General features: G+C 34.5%; 1 pseudogene; it reads left to right on the top strand.

Moving 5' to 3' along the window:
- Window positions 1-9,731: 9,731 nt before the first annotated feature.
- On the top strand, window positions 9,732-11,330 carry LOC145133545 (cytochrome P450 CYP94D108 pseudogene; annotated as a pseudogene).
- Window positions 11,331-13,392: the final 2,062 nt, after the last annotated feature.

Consider the following 13,392-nt stretch of genomic DNA (forward strand, 5'->3'; position numbering starts at 1 on the left):
CTTTTGATCACTTAATTAATTATAAATTAATTCTTGATCAATACTAATTAAATAATATGATTATATATTAATATATTAGAACTTATAATATATTAATATTAATCAATAGTATCATTTTTCCTCATCTTGTCTATCCAATTGTCCCGATGCCATGCAACCCAAATGGACCATGCCGGGTCGGGTCAAGTCTTACCAATTATAGTTATGGACTTAGACATTAATCCAACAATATGTAGCCTCTGGCCATGTAGAACATGTCTCCGTAAGAGAATGATTTCTATTCTATGGTATTGGCAGAAGGTTAGACAGGGTGTGAAAACCCGAAATCTACCTTAATGTTAATCAGAAGTTGTTTGTCTTCAGTGCCATTTGGGCCGAAGCGTTATTGATGTTTATCAAGTATGGAAATTGTTATATCTCATTGATTGTATATCTTTGAATCGAGTCATTGATTGATATGGAAAGCTTTTCGCATTATGCATTTGTTGTTCCTTGCTCCTATTTGCTTCTGCCATATTGGTATATATATGGCATAACGTTATATTGTATCTATTATTGAACTCACTAAGCGTTATCGCTTACCCCTCCCAATGTTTTAACATAATGCAGACAATAAGCACCCAATATAGTTGGAAGACTTAGAATAGTTGTAATATTTTTTTTTTGTATTTGGTTTAGGTTTGTATAGATTTACAATATTCTGGGTAGTCATGTAAAATCTTAAAACATAGTCGGTTTGTATCCAATCTTTTGTAATGACTTTATCAATGTAAAAACATTGTTTTATGAATATGCATGTAGCATGTTTTGGAGTAACTATATTGTCAAGTATGAAAGTTTGGGTCTTTCAGAAATATGAAAGTATAGAAAGGGGTCCTTTCAATCATGGTATCAGAGCAGTGGTTTAAGTGAACTAAATTCCATGGATTGGTAAATAGTGTATTAATACCAATAAAGTGGTATTATGCATTTAAAATATGTAACATAATATAATAACATCTTTGGAAGAAAGATGTGCGTTTGAAATACATTTGGATGAGATAAATGTTTTGGCACAACCAATGAAGTTGTTCCACCGCTATCCAGATTAAAGCAGTGATTGTTTATAGAGTCGGAAGAACCGAAGATGGTGACAAATACTTCGACAGTATCGAAATTTATGTGGTACCAGATTTAGAAGAATTAAACGAAGATCAAAGGAAAGGCTAATGAAGTTTTTAGACTCAATAGGCCAAGGCCTTGTGATGTAGTATGTAGTTCGAGTAGTAACCCTATACATGATGCTCAGACTTAGTATTTAATAATACTGAGTGATGATTGACTTCTATCACATCCTTATGGAAGTTCCATTGTGTGTTAAGTCGACTTTAACATACAAGACTGGGATAGTGAAATAGGTTATTTGGTTGTGAAAAGGCTGAGTGGCTTACTTGTTAGAGTAAGGTAGAGTACTTAGTTGAAGAAGATATACACTCATATTATTATATGAGAAGAAATGTTGTAATTAGGAATGACAGAGAACCAAGTTGAAGCTAGTAGAGCTTGCTGAGATGCAGCTATAATGCAGACTTCTTAGGATAGACTCCTGTGAAGTAGACTTAAAAGATACAACCATGAGAAGAAGACTTACTCAGATACAGGAATGACAATGTCATGAAAGGATAATGAAACCAACAAATATGCATGATGGTTTGCATGAGTTAGAAGATGATGTAAGTAGTTGGAAACTATTTGTCTTTACACTGCTAGAGGAAATTTTGGGTGTAGTATGTCTTGTAGAGTAGACACTACCCGAGAAAGAATTTATATGAAGAAATGGAAGTAAACTTTCTATCGACCTATGGAAAAGTATTAGGATATATTAAATTGAGCATATGCATGAGAAGAATTTTAGAAGGCGAGTATAGGTAATCCAATATATGTTTGATAGAAACGCGAAAACCCTAGTTGAGTCTAGGAGAAATTGTTGTATGTACTTGTTTGAACACACTTAGGTGTGAAAATTTGCTTTGTGAAAATTTTTGAATGGTAACTTGGGAACTGCGAGACAATACTTGGGACGAGTATGAGTAGGTGTGAATAGTAGTAGAGGCCTATACTACTGGAAGCACATGACTCACACTTGGATAAGGCAAAGTCACAAGGTTACCAAGAAGCTAGTAAATGATTCCGTTTTATTCATGTGTGTCGTTACCTTCATTTCGGTAATGACTAAGAAGATAATTGTCGTTCAAATCTTAATGTCATAAAGAATCGAGTCCGATTAGTATAAATCCGCGAAAGGAGTTGATTGGTTCAGAGAACCATGTCTTATATAGTGACAAAACTTCAGTAGGAATACTGAAGAAGTAAATGGTCGAGGTAGTCGATAGAAATATAACGATCTTCATTAAAGAATTGAGCAATCATTAGCTAGAGATGTGACTTGCTATGTGGTGTTACTGGCCACAAGAAATGTTTCCGCCCTACTCTTACTAGTCAAATGGTGGGGAGTCAAGTTTCCGATCAACAATCAAAGAGTACTCCAACTAAAGGAGGAGGTGCCAAAAGCTAAAAGATGTATATGTCCGAAAGCACGAATTAGAGATACGTGGTGCTATTCTTTCTATTCCGAAGCATCCACGTGTTGATCAAACTCTTTTTGTTTTCTTTATTCCATCAGCTTGATTTATTCGATCTGATTCTAATACAAGAGTTTGGTTCGTTACGTGTATTGTGCGTCATAAATACAAAGGTCATTAGAATAAGACCATTCGAGTTGCTGTTATAGCAAAAGTAAAGACCTTATCTTGGGTTTAGTCTATAAACCAAGAAGGAGCAGGAGTCTGCAATGAGAATTGAGTTTTAAATCAAAGATTAGGATCGAAGGCCCAATAGAGAATGATGAGCGGGTGCAGGTTTGAGCACCGCTAGTAATTAAGAAGTTTGAAGAGTTTGACAATCGTTTGTCAAATCAAAAGTTAAATATCGTACATTTTAGATTACCACAGAGGAAGTAAGTTAGGACTCGAATGTTGTGACTAGTAATTTTCTCGTAAACTCTAGATCTGCTCACATCTTATTTGATTGTGATGCCTCAGATTCTTTCATACCTTACAAATTCGCACATTCTTTGTTACGCAATTATCCAATCATTTCATATAGATAACATAGGAAATATATCATTACTTGCTGATAAAGTCTATAGAGATAGTGTTATAGGAATTGAAATTTATAATCTTCCTGCCAACCTAATTCTTATCTTTGATATTATTCTCGACATGGATTGGTTGTTAAAGAACCACGCAAAACTCTTGTGCTACAAAGAGATAATATGCATCCCTATCGAAGAAGAGGATTCTATTTATGTCTACGGTGGAAATAATAAATTTCTTTCTTAAAAAAAAACTCGTAAATTTATATCGAAGGGATATTCTACTTATCCGGCCTATACAGTTAATACCTTGAAAGAGGAAAAGAAAACTGTGAATGATAGAATCTGGATAATTATCGACCGGTTGATTAAGAGTGCATATTTTCTCGCCATACGTACAACGGTTCTAATGGAGAAATACGCACAAGTTTACTTAGACAAAATTGTGGCAAGACATGGTGTGCCACTAAAGATTATTTCCGATCGTGATACTCGCTTCACTTCTCACTTTTGGGCGAGTATGAAAAGTGAATTGGGATCTCGAGTTGCTCCCAACACAGCTTATCATCCCCAGACAGATTGTTGGACGGAGAGAACAATCCAAACAGTAGAAGATATGCTTCGTACATGTGTCTTAGAGTTCGGTAGTAAATGTGAACACCCTTATGTTGGCATAATGTAGGACAGAAAATCCTTGGTGGTCCTGAAATGATTCAAGACACCACTGATAAGATTCAAATTATACGAGAAAGAATGAAAGTAGCCTAGGATCGACAAAAAGACCTGTGTAGAAATGGAGGAGACGATCCATAGAATTCCAAATGGGTGATACTGAAGGTAACCCCATGGAAAGGTATTATGAAATTTGAGAAGAAAAGGAGATTGAGTCCTAGATTTATTGGACTTTTCAAAATTATCTAACAAGCATACCGCTTGGAATTGCCTGAAGATTTGGCAGGTATTCATGATGTATTTCATGTAAGATATCTACGTAAATGCTTGAGCATATATGATGAAACGGTTCCATTATCCAAGGTGAAACGGGATAATAAACTTATACTTAGGGAAAATAAGAATGAGATAATAGCGAAATATCCTCATTTGTCCCAATCGTTGTGATTTCGGGGACGAAATCCTCAAAAGGAGGAGGTATTTGTAACATACACGTTTTAAAATCGTGTTATGTAATCCAAAAAGTTAAAAATATTATGAAATATTATGTGAAATTGAGTTTTGGGTTCTAACAGATACCTTTTACTAGAAATGAAGTAAAACTATGTTTAGAATCACTCTTAAAGTATTGGAAGTCTTATGAGATTCCAATCAAATGACAAATAGTGAAATTTAGCGAAAATATAAAATATGAAATGAGTAAAATTTTATTATTGAAAGTTGTAGATAATCTCGTTAGAAACATGTAGGCGAAAACCTCATCGAAATCCGAGTTATAACGAAGAAGTTATGACCAATCGAAGATCCGCGATAAAACCGGCACGGTGCCGAATGACGTAAAAAGTGAGTTTTTGATAAACTACTTTTTAGCCTTAGTGATCTAAATGAAAGTCGTAGTATTCATTAAACCGAGAATTTTGATAAAAAGAACGCCAAAATCTGACTTCGTATGAGGAAGTTATGATTTTTACAAGTTTCAGCTTAGTAGTAGACAGCTAAAAACTCGAATTTTAGATCAAGTGATTTTTAGCCGACACAACCTAAACGAGAACCGAAGGTCTCGTCATTAGTAGTACAACGGTAAAAAGTCTGACGAAAACGGACGTCGGATGAAGAATTTATGTATTTTTAACGGATTTACCAGTCTCGGTCTGTTAAAAATAATAATATAAAAATAAAGTCAAAATTTTCCGGCAAAGTCGAAACGAAAGTTATAGAGCATAATTTTCTCTACGCGTGCATATAAAGAACGTCAAAAACGGAGCTCGTATGAGAAAGTTATGGATTTTACAAGATTTGGCACAATTTTCGAGAAAAATCGCATAAATATTGATTGCCACGTCACCCTCGCTCGGAGCTGGCCACGTGTCCGAAGCTGCTGCGTGGCATGTCCGAGAAGCGAAGCGTGTCGCACAGGTGTCCGAAGAAGCCACGTGATCCTCGCATGCAACCCACATGATACGACCAGCGTGTAGGCTTCTGATTCGACCGAGGAGGAGGCCCAATCCGAAGCGAGCATTTGTCCGAACCGAGCCTCGCCCTGCTGACAGCTGGTCCGAGCCTCGCATGCGAGCCTCTCGCTTCCCAGCCTCGGATCCGAGCCTTCGGTCCTCCTCCCCTATAAAGAGCAGCCTTGCGAGATTACCCGGGGAATTTTGAGAAATTGCCACTTTTCACCCCAAATTTAATATTTTTGGTATTTTGGCTTCCCCCGAAGCCCCGGTACTTATTCCAAAGCCCGAAACGCGCCCCGAGATTCCCGAGAAGCCCGAAACGTGCCCCGAGATTCACGAGAAGCCCGAAAAATTTATCTTTTCGGTTTCGAAGCTCTACCTTCGCAGGGCCCGGTTTTCAACGACGAAAGTCATATTTAGAGCCGAAGTGCTGCCCGAATTACAAATTTAACCCCCGGTTATTTCACTGTGAGTTTAATATATAGGAACAATTGTATGTTATGTGTTATATGTGCTATGTTCTTTTCCATGTTATCATCTCGAGTTATTATTTCTGCTATTTTATAGCAAGGCTGTACCTTTGACCACGAAGTGTATGACATAGGCATCACTTGGGTATTGGTATGAACCGTTGACCATGAAGTGTATGACATAGGCATCACTTTGGCTTCGGTAGAATGATATTCCTGAGTATTTTCCGTGTTATTTTTTATTCGTTATTTTTAAGAGCAAAAGAAATACCTTTGACCATGTGATCAGTGAAAGGACTTAGATTCATATTGGTACTGGTATGTAGCCTCTGGCCATGTAGAACATGTCTCCGTAAGAGAATGATTTCTATTCTATGGTATTGGCAGAAGGTTAGACAGGGCGTGAAAACCTGAAATCTACCTTAATGTTAATCAGAAATTGTTTGTCTTCAGTGCCATTTGGGCCGAAGCGTTATTGATGTTTATCAAGTATGGAAATTGTTATATCTCATTGATTGTATATCTTTGAATCGAGTCATTGATTGATATGGAAAGCTTTTCGCATTATGCCTTTGTTGTTCCTTGCTCCTATTTGCTTCTGCCATATTGGTATATATATGGCATAACGTTATATTGTATCTATTATTGAACTCACTAAGCGTTATCGCTTACCCCTCCCAATGTTTTAACATAATGCAGGCAATAAGCACCCAGTATAGTTGGAAGACTTAGAATAGTTGTAATATTATTTTTTTGTATTTGGTTTAGGTTTGTATAGATTTACAATATATTGGGTAGTCATGTAAAATCTTAAAACATAGTCGATTTGCATCCAATCTTTTGTAATGACTTTATCAATGTAAAAACATTGTTTTATGAGTATGCATGTAGCATGTTTTGGAGTAACTATATTGTCAAGTATGAAAGTTTGGGTCTTTCAGAAATATGAAAGTATAGAAAGGGGTCCTTTCAATTAATAAGACTTATAACTAATACATAATTCTACTTGGTATAATTTTACTAATTAGAAACATAAATAAATATTAGTAAATGTTTAAATAAAATTATGAAGAGTATCAAAAATATAAATAAAATCAATGTATAAATAAACGTTAGTATATATAATTAAAAATTAGTTGTATAATTTAAATGTTAGTATCCATAAATAAAAGTTAGTTGCATAATGTAAATGTTAGTATAAAAAATAAAAATCGTCAATAGTCCATGATGTCCATAATGAATAAGTTTTATTAATTTATTAGTATTTTTTTGGAATATGGTGGAGGTTTTTATAAGTGATAATGTTTTTACTAAGTAATACATACATTGATTAAGATAGATGTGATTTCTACTTGTTTAATAACTTGGATTAAATCTTTTCGTGCTTATAACGTGTTATAAAGTTAACATAATTTAAACAAGATTAACAATACTAAACTAAAAGTTTAAGAAAGAAGAAAGAAAGATTTGGAGAGAATTGATCACTTGTAAAGTGTATTCAATTGGTATGTCCCATTCTTTACAATAGATGGATATTTACAGTGCAAATCTTACTATTCACATGTCTACGTAAGTAACTTTAGGTATTGACTTTTACAAATGCACCCATTATTTGTGTCATTCATCAACTATATATATATATATATATATATATATATATATATATATATATATATAACCTGTGGATACCACGGTTAAAAAGTTAATTAAACTTTTATAGTAGAAACTCAAAATTATTAATCAATTGTTTTAAATAAATTATTAATTAAAAAAATATTTTTTTAGTTATATAAAATTATAATCGTTGATTTAATTAAATACGTTAAATTACATCACCTTATAATATTTATTAAGTTTATTTTTTATTATAATATTATTAATTTAATGTAATTAAAGTGAGAAATTTGAAATTTAAAATTTAAAATGGAGATTTAATAGATTGACAAGTGGCATGATATTAATTATGAGACTTAATAGGGTAACACATGACAAAAAAATCTACTCTATTATTAGTATAGAGATATTAAAGAGCTTTTAGCTCAACGATTATTGTTGTTGTCCCTTATTGAGGTTGAGGGTTTAAGTCCGGTTGTGGAGATATGTGAAATTAAGGAGTAGTTTAGGAGTAGATTAGATTTGTTTTTTTTTAAAACCTAACATCTACCTCTTCTAATAAATGAAACCTAAAAATGACACGTGTCAGTTTTTTAGAATGTCTCTTTGATTCGTGATATTTTTCTATGATTTTTTTTTTGTAACAAATCAAATTCAATTCAAATTTTGAAAATACAAAATCATATCCTAATAACATTATTATGTTTATTTTGCTTAACAAATTAATTCATAATTACTTACAATCGACAATATCTTGTTTTTTTTTACATTTATTTTTTTTATCTATATAAAAATTTGGAAAAATGTCTTATAAGTCCAACGAAGTTTCCAAACCGTTCAAAAAACTTCAATTATGTTTTGTATGTTTAAGAAAACCCAACGAACTTAACCTTTTGTCTAAAAAAGCCCAATTAACTTACAATTTCGTTCACTTCTCATTTAGGGTCAACCGGCTAATGAAAGTCAACGAATGACATGACTTATGACGTGTAATTAAATATCGCAAAATGACTTGTAAGACCAATGAAATTTCAAAACCGTTCAAAAAACCCCAATCATGTTTTTTTGTCAAGAAAAACCCAACGAACTTACGCTTTTGTTCAATTCTTATTAGAGGCAACCAGATTCATTAGGTATACAACTAGTTAGCAAATGACATGACATTATATTTAATGACATTGAATAAACAGATTAGAATTGCCCTTTATATATCGATTTAGGGCTTGGACAAGAGAAAAACGAACGACGTTTGTGTTCGATCTCTTGTAATAGCTACTTCTTCTTCATGCCAATCGTTGATGTCCAACTCAAGATCTACAAAGAAGATATTTGATGATACAAACTCTTGTGGATGTAGACGCCCTTCTCGGATTTGGACATCTAGAATGGAGGATTATCCAGAGAAAATGTTTAGGGCTTGTTCGAACAGATGGGTAAGTGTAACTGAAAGCTCTATAATGTCCATTTTAATAAGTTTTTGTTTTTGAAAGAACCAAACAAATAGATAGAATATGGACATGATAAAGCTTTCAGTTACACTTACCCATCTGTTCGAACATGCCCTGAACTTTGTTCGAACAAGCCCTAAATTTTTTTCTTTGGATGATCCTCCGTTCTAGATGTCCAAATCCAAGAAGGGCGTCCACATCCACAAGGGTTTTCATCATTAAATATCTTCTTTGTAGATCTTGAGTTGGACATCAACGATTGAGAGGAAAAATAAGAAGTAGCTATTACAAGAGATCGAAGACAGACACCGCTTGTTTTTCTCTTCTCCAAGCCCTAAATCAATATATAAAGGGCAATTCTAATCTGTTTATTCCATGTCATTAAATATAATGTCATGTCATTTGCCAACTAATTTTATACCTAATGAATCGGGTTTCCTCTAATGAGAATTAAACAAAAGTGTAACTTCGTTGGGTTTTTTTAACAAACAAAACATGATTGGTGTTTTTTGAACGGTTTCGAAACTTCGTTGGTCTTACAAGTCATTTTCCCGATATTTAATTACACGTCATAAGCAATGTCATTCGTTGACTTTCATTAGCTGGTTGACCCTAAATGAGAAGTGAACAAAAGTGTAAGTTAGTTTGATTTTTTTAGACAAAAAGTTAATTTGTTGGGTTTTCTTGAACAGATAAAACATAATTGGGGTTTTTTGAACGGTTTGAAAACTTGGTTGGGTTTATAAGCCATTTTCCCTAAAAAAAAAAAAAAATTAAATATACCAATGATTTCACGGGTTATAACCTACTAATTAAATAAAAACTAGTATTAAGTAAAATGTTGTATCTGATTGCGTGTGTAATAAACTAATAACCATGAACCAAGTTTAAAAGGAATGGAGCTTCTTCAAGCTTCTTCACATTTCACTTGTAAACACAACAAGTAGACAATGTCTCTCGAACCTCTGTTTTCCATCTTCTTAATCCTTCTGTTCAGCTACCGTTTCTTCTTTCTCAGCCATACAAAATCCAAAACCGTAGGCTTCAAATACTACCCACTACTAGGAACCATACCGGAGTTTGTCCTAAATCGCCACCGTTTCCTTGAATGGACCACCCAAGTCCTCTCCGAGTCTCCGACCAACACCGCCGTCATCTTCCGATTCACCAAAATCAAAGGCTTCATCACCGCCAACCCTGCAAACGTCGAACACATGATCAAGACCAATTTCCACAACTACCCAAAAGGAACCCGGTTCATTTCCATCCTCGAAGATTTCCTCGGCCGTGGAATCTTCAACTCGGAAGGTGAAGCATGGAAGGCGCAGCGTAAAACAGCCAGTTACGAGTTCAACACCCGATCCCTCCGGAACTTCGTCATGGAAACCGCGGTGGTCGAGTTACATACCCGATTCATACCGATTCTTGAAAGAGCTGCGGATTTGAACCGGGTTATTGATCTTCAAGACCTTCTGGAGAGGTATGCTTTTGATAATATATGTAGGGTGGCGTTCAACGTCGACCCTTGTTGTCGAGCCGGTGACGGAACTTCGGATAGTGAATTCATGAAAGCTTTTGAAGAAGCTTCTACGCTTATTTGTATGAGATTTTTCTCCGTTTATCCAGAACTTTACAAAATCAAGAAACTGTAGAACGTTTGTTCGGAGGCAAAGTTGAAAAAATCGATAATCACCGTTCATAAGTTTGCCGACGACATCATAAAATTGAGGAAAAGGCTGTAAAACCCAACGAGGATTTGTTGTCTCGATTCATGAGCGAATCCGAATACTCACCGGAGTTTCTTCGGGACATTGTCATAAGTTTCATATTAGCAGGTCGTGATACAACGTCGTCGGCTCTCACATGGTTCTTTTGGGTGTTATCTTCACATCCAGAAGTAGAGCAAAAAATACTGGAAGAATTAAAAATAATCCGGCTTAGATCCGGAGAAAGTCGCCGGGGTTTTTACTGTTTCGATGACCTCCGACATATGCATTATCTGCATGCAGCAATTTCAGAAGGATTACGGTTGTACCCGCCGGTGCCGGTGGACACCAAGGATTGCCTGAAAGACGACGTCATGCCGGACGGGACGTTTGTCGGAAAAGGCTGGTTCGTATCCTATAACACATACGCAATGGGGAGAATGGAGAGTGTTTGGGGCAAGGATTGCCTTGAGTTTCGGCGGGAGCGGTGGTTGCAGGAAGAGGAGGGAAGCGGAGGAAATGTGGTGTATAGACCGGAAAACTCATTTAAGTTTCCAGTGTTTCATGGTGGACCCAGAATTTGTTTGGGGTAAAGAAATGGCGTATACTCAGATGAAACTGGTGGTAGCGAAGATTATTGATATCTTTGAGGTGGAGGTGGTGCCGGAGATGAAGAATCCGCCGGATCATGTCTTGTCGTTAACGATGAGGATGAAAGATGGGCTGAGGGTGAGAGTGAGGAAAAGAAGGGAGTCAAATGAGTCATGATTAGATGATTTTAACTAAATGTTATCTGTTACATGCTATATTCTAAAATAAAATTTATTGTTAGATTGGGGAAATGTGACAGAAGTCTTTTAAGTTTGGTAAAATTTTATGGTTTTACATCAATATTAATTTTTCTATTTTATTTTGTGTAGATGTCGAAAACTTGCAATGTTGTTATTTTATTTTATTTTATTTTTTTATAAATGACATTTAGGAGGTAAACCATTTTGTTAGCTTATTGGCATCCAACATGTCAATTAAACTATAAACATCGTTATAGTGTTACTGTTTTGGAGTCGTTACAATTTAAGAAGGCAAAAACATCTCTTCCCATCAACTTTACGTATTCAATGGAGCCGGAAAACTTGGGTATTTGCAAATAATCATCGCACAAATTATGGTTTAAGAGGAAATGAACGGTTACAATTATGCTATAGTTTCCAGAAATAAAGCAAATTTTGGGAAATTGAATGTTTTGGGTGAAGAAATACGTGCACATGGTAAGTGTGTAATGTTTTATACGTGCACATGGTAAGTGGGTAATTGAATTTCTGATAGTTTTCTTCAATTTTGGTATATTTAATGAAGAATTTATGTTTTTTTTGACACATTGGTGGTGTAATGTTTTGTAGATTATAATGGCATCAGTAGTAGAAGAATTCAACGATCCATTTGGTGGTTTATACGAACCTTTTCCTAGATTGAACAAAGTTGATTCGGAGATTCATGGAATTTACATGGATCATGAACCAGATGAATAGTTCGCTACAACACTTGAATTGGTTTGATTAGTTGGATTATCAACCTATTTTCACTAATCTATTTTGGAATTATCCTTTTATGAATATCGAATCTAAATCACTTGGGTTTTTATTTTTAGATGGTAAAAGATTGGATTGATGACAAGATTAGAATGTTATTTGATGTTTGAATCAAGTATTTGAATGTTATAATAATCGTATAAAGTCATCAAGAGTAGAAGGAATGAAGTTAGGATTGGTTTGAACATGTTTTGGAAGCTTAAAAGTGTTTAAAACTCGAGTTTTGCTGCTAAGAAATTCACTCGACCAAATGGAATTACAAGGAAAATTCCATCCAAACGAGTACTTTTCTGTAAAGGATTTTTGTAACTTTTGAAACGGATGTCCAAATCAACTCTATTTTATTCCAATGTTTTCTTATGATCTCTAGGATGATATGGAAGGACTAAAATGATATGTTTAAGACTAAGAACTTTGTTTAAGATGATTAGCCAATAATTACTCAACTTATACCTATCCTTTGTCAATAACTAGACATACGAACAACTTGGAAGTGCATTAGAGTATTACAACAAGTTGGTGTGAGTTCATTACCTAATAATACATGTCCCTATTACATATTGTATTATGTAATTTTCGTTGATTTGATTTCCTATGTGCATTTACTAGTTGAGATACTATATGTTATATGTGTACATTCAAAAAAGTTTTGTTAAGAGATTTTAAAATGGGGCAAACTTGATAGTTTTAAAATTGAGTTCACATCATGAATTTGTGCATCCATTTAGGATAGGTTTGGGACTTGAGATACTTGATAATGTTTTCGAAAATTAAGAATGTTAAGAATGATTGAGAAAGCTTGAAAAAGTTTTGAGAATGGCTGAGAAATGTATTGAGAAAGATTAGGTTGTTAGGAAAGTTGGAGTATCATTCATAATCAAGGCTTTATTCTAACTTGACTATGTACTTTATCTTACAACTAATCTATTTTGCAGTTGGACTTTGAGATAGACTTGAGGTTTGGCATATAGAAGCATATTATATTTCATTCTTTTAACTTTGTCAATTTATTATTGATGAATTTGATATTGTTTATAAATGCGTACCTTGAAGTGATTGTCCCGACTGTACAGATACTTTGATATTTTGAAAACCTTTTTTTTGGGGGGGGGGGGGTTGACATTGGGTTTGGATTGTTGATTTGTCTAATACCCTTAAGAGTTGACCCTCGGAGTGTTCACCAGACTTTCCAACCAAGCCTAACTTACGTATTTTAACGTGTATTGAGGTTGAATGACTTAATTGATGACCGATGATGGATTTAGCACTTAAATATTTAGAAGATGTTTTGTTTTGAATTAAAGAT

This window comes from Lactuca virosa, chromosome 8 (assembly GCF_052849685.1).
Source record: "Lactuca virosa cultivar CGN04683 chromosome 8, Lactuca_virosa_CGN04683_v6, whole genome shotgun sequence".
Lineage (NCBI taxonomy): Eukaryota > Viridiplantae > Streptophyta > Magnoliopsida > Asterales > Asteraceae > Lactuca > Lactuca virosa.